The sequence below is a fragment of the Panicum virgatum genome, chromosome 6K (genome assembly GCF_016808335.1).
Source record: "Panicum virgatum strain AP13 chromosome 6K, P.virgatum_v5, whole genome shotgun sequence".
NCBI classification, from domain to species: Eukaryota; Viridiplantae; Streptophyta; class Magnoliopsida; order Poales; family Poaceae; genus Panicum; species Panicum virgatum.
In genome coordinates, this window is record NC_053141.1 from 35,601,143 (window position 1) to 35,606,014 (window position 4,872).

Genomic DNA, 4,872 nt, shown 5'->3' on the forward strand with positions numbered 1-4,872 from the left:
GGCTTCCACCTTGTGAACCGTCTCTAACCTTTCAATATGGACATGTGTTTTGCTTACACTTGCGCCACTCCGTTCTATCATTGCATTGCTAGGCAAGTGACGTTGTGCAAACATGAAATTGTCATGCAATGCTCATTTCTGGTTCAGGGCATATCTTTGTTTCTATATATACATTTCAACTTTGATTTTCAGGAACTTCGAGGAGGTGCTCTAGGGAGAACTTGTTGACAGCAAGCTAATCAAAGTGCTGAATTGTTGATGGATGCCAGTTTTTGGACTGTTTTGGACTCTCTGGAGATGCCCTTTTGTTTTGGACACAGTGGAGAGGATATCTTTTGTACATCAAACCTAATGGTTGCGGGTCCAAAATCCAAACAACATATACGACTATCTTGCGTGTTGTAGACTTGTAGTGAGCTTGACCTTTTTATTCATAGTTTGTGGCTTCCGCCGACATCTATGTTCAGTTCAGCTAGCTAGGATATGTACAACGTAGTATCTAGCGTTTTTCATGTTCGACGTGACATTCTAGACATATGTCCCTACATGGATGACTCAATGTTGTCATGAATATCTGTACGTTTAATGTGCTTATGTTGTGATGAATGCCCGTTATTAGATATCAGGTTAATATTAAATTTGAAGCAACAATAGGTAAATGAGATTTGTACTACTTCTCCAAAATAGGTTCTCATTTCGAAGAAGTAGCATAAATATTCAAACTAAAGAGAGTTAGAGGTGCACCTAATGGTCACTAATTTGCACGCCTAATTTAAATGTTCGGATCAACCATTAAGTTGGTCAAGCAGCATGCACCCTCAGAATGTCGATCAAGCAATATGTACCCTCGAATGTCGGTCATGCAATATGTACCCTCACGGACTAGCTGGTAAATTTGTGTTGGCCGGTAAATTTCTTAGAGCACGAATGGTCGGTCCGTAGAACCTTTTATTGATGCTATTTATTACACCGACTCTGAAGGTTCAGTCAGTGAACTTTTTATAGGATGACAATAAGTTGCTAAAATGACATTTACTAACCACCTACGAAGTTGTTATATTGAGGCCACGGTACTGTGAATCTAAAATACTTTTGGAGAACTGAAATCTAAAAACTGGTTCATTAATAATGTCGATAAACAATAAACATTATACATCCTAGGAACTCCCTGTCTAGCTTTGGGCTACGGTGCGGTGAATTCGAAATACTTTTGAGAGGTGAAATCTAAAACAATGGTTGATTAATGTCGATAAACATCTATATATAGATCCCTGCAGGTTCCTGGAAGACAGGAAGAAGAGAAGAGATGAACAGGACTAGGTATATTCAACCTTTGCGCTTTCTTTCCCTGTACTTATGTATATTATATTGAGTCAGTATATATATTTGTAGTCAAAGTGGTTTTGAAATTATATTGAATCTTTAGCAATTGACTTTATATTGTAAGACAAATCAAGGGAAAAAATCTACTTTGGAAGACTTTTCCTCTGTTGAAATACATCTTAAATTTTGAAACAGAGGGAGTGTATCACAAACTGAATTGTTGAACAAAAGGATAGCGCAAGGTCTCCCAACACTACTGATAAGAAAGTACATGTATACTAGTTTGGGCTGGCATACATAAATTTGAGATTTTTTTTCCTTTTTTGAGTCATAAATGTTAGATTTCTTTTTCTTTTTTGAGGCTGTAGATCTAAAGTGTTGGTCGATTAATGTCAATAAGTATCTCACTACACGAGTTAAAGGTACTACCGAGAGGTTGTTGTAATGGGGCTGATGGTGACATAGCCCTGATACTGATATACATCATCTGTTGTTGGAAATGTTGGTTGGTGATATAGCTGGTGGGAAAATCATCATTACACACGGTAAATAGAAGTGCTACCTAAAACACCATTAGCCATTGGAACAGAAAAATAATAAAGAAAGCTACCGCGACAAAGCATGTTTTTGCCGTGTGTGCACATGGCAAAGAGATGATTTGCCGTGTGCCCGACAGAAAGCACACGGCAAACTTTCGAGCACACGGCAAACATCGAGTTTCCGGTAGTGCCGTCTGTCCTATTCGAATTCTCCTCAAAACTGCATATATATTCTAGTAGCGTCTCTATAACTACATTTTATGCAGTAAGCTAATTAACATTTGTGCTATTTTTAGCGGACAGAGCTCATAGAATAGGGCAAAGTGATGTGAAAATGGGCAAGGAGCTACAAGCAAGCACCGACTCTTTTCTTATGATTATGGCTGATCCCAGTATGCAGATCACAATCTATGGAAGGAAAAACTACATCGTCTTGACACAGTTACTGCTCCAAAATTATATTTGTCTGCTAACTTTAATTCATCGTTATTAGCTTATCATTATGGAGCTCCTGCTAGTATTAAATATTCCCCTATATGCCACGAGTTCTATGGTAAACTCTTATTGTTCCTCTCTAACCTTAACGGGTAACATGACCTATTAAAAACAAGCAACAATACCAATCCGGTTTCAATCAACAAAAATCCTATATATGCGGCATGGAACTTACAACCTAAAGCTCTGCAACATATCATCAAAAGATTCAAACATTATGAAATTTAGCACTCTGTTAGAATCTTGGGCAGAAAGGGAGTTTTCATCTCTTATGCTAGCCGGCACACTGCACACGTGAAAATAAATGATGAAATTGCCCATGTTCTAGATTGACCAAAACAAGGCTGAAGCAAACCAAATCGCAATGACCTTCAAATCCTCTCACAGCCAGTGATCCATGCCATGCTCCGCTTCGCCAAGGCCCACCCTCCACTGGTAGCGATGCAAGTGAGCTGATCCTTGTACATAGAGGCCATTTTATTGGGCTGCCATCCATCTCCCCTACTTAGCCCTGAGCCCATCGCCTACCCCTGCTTTGTCCTAGGTTGGTCGCCTCTCTCCTTATGCATAGAGCGAGCTCACCCCTGATTAGATAATTAGTGAAGCTATATCGAGATCGCTGGTGGTTTTCAGAAAGCTTTTTTTTAGCTCTTCTGGCTTCAGCAGAATCCCCCATTTCTGCATCAACATTTCAATTTTGAACACGTTATAAGGTGAAACAGGGAATTTTTTTCTCTATCAACATCTTATTTCTGTTGAGCCACAATGCCCACACGACAACAGCAAACTGAAAAAGTTTTAATTCAGAGTTTTTCTCGGCCCCTAAGGATTATATTTCTAGAGACTTTTATCTGTGTGCCATTATAAATTGTTGAAATGACCTACATACCATCCAAATTTTAGAAAGTTTCTCTGTACCCTTATGTGAAATTTTTTTTACCTGTGTGCCATTCCCGTCAGTTTTACCATTAAACTCTAACTAATATGCTTCCAACTGGTTATAAAATTACTCTTTTACCCTTCCTCTATCTTCTCTACTCATTTGCCCTTCTGTTCTCTGGTTGTTCTCCATTCTCCACTGAAGCCGAACCCTAGATTCACTCTTCCTTGCCACCACCCTCGCGTTGCGCCAGAGGAGCGGCGCGGATCGGCAGGTGTCTCACGCAGGCGTGCAAGCCCAGGTGCGCTCTAACGGGGGGCGTGTGGGAGCGGGCACGCGCAGGAGGGGGCGCTGCGCAGAGCAGGAGAGCGCATGCCGTGGAAGCAGGGGGAGCGCGTGCTGCGGAATCTGAGCGGGGAGCGCACGAGCATGGCCCGAACTCAGCCGATTTGGTGCGGTGAAAGGATGGAAACGCCAAAAGCAAGAAAAAAACTAGATCTTTGATGAGAGTTTGCATCTATATGCCACGCTTTTGTAGTACTTGAGGTCTACATGACCAATCTATGATTAGACTAGTAACGAGGTCAATGTGACCATCTCTTGTGTGCAAGACTTTGTGATCAAGCTGACTACCAGGGGCAAAATAGTCTTTTCCCATGCAAGTTAACTGTTGTTACAAGGAAAACTGATAGGAGTGGCACACAGGTAAAAGAAATTTCATATAAGTGTACATAGGAACTTTCTAAAATTTGGATGACATGTAGGTCATTTCAATAATGGGTAAAAGCCTCATATTTCTAGGTATCGCCCCTCTGCCAAGAGCTCAGAGAATACATTTTCCAAGAAGATGTGATCGACATTTTCTATGACTCCACAGAGAATACATTTTCCATCCTCATGTTTCTTCTTCAGGGCCTCCCCCGTCTGAAGCTTACCCTGAAAAATGCCAAGGTTATTTTAACAGTCTCTTATTAGTATACGATTTTTAGGCACTGGGAACTAAATTTACAAAGGCAAAATAGTCTATCTCATCCTCAAACTATTGCACGTGGGTCAACTTGGTCCTCAAACTTTCACGAAGTCCAAATCAGTCCCTCAACTTATACTTTCTGGACTAACTCCGTCCTTGAGCCAAGCTGGACAGCCACGTCGGCTTACCACCCCGCCACGCCATCCCTCATCTTACAGGAAATATCCTATATGCCCTTCTTTCATTTGGTTTACCACAGCCGCCGGGCAAGCCCCGCCGCGGCCGCCCGCGCCTTCCACCCGCCGGGTGAGCCCTCGCGGCGGCGCGGCAAGCTCTACCGAGCCATGCGCCAACGGCCTCATCGCTAGCCACTGCTTGCCTCTGTCCCTTTGCCTCAAACTCCACGAGCTCCTACCCCCTCAGCCTCCGCCAACCTCTGCGGCTCCCTAACGCCGGTGGCCTCCGCGGGACCCTGCGTTCGGCAGCCTCCACGGGCCCTGTGCCGCGACCTTCGCGAGCCCCTGCGCTGGTAGCCTCTGCAGCACCCAGCTCCGACGCCTCCACCTCCTCACTGCCATGTGAGTCCTGCTGTGGCAGTGGCGCCCTGCTCTTAGGGTGTGTTCTTCGAGCAGCCGTTGGAGCTGGCAACAGCAAGTGATTTTGGT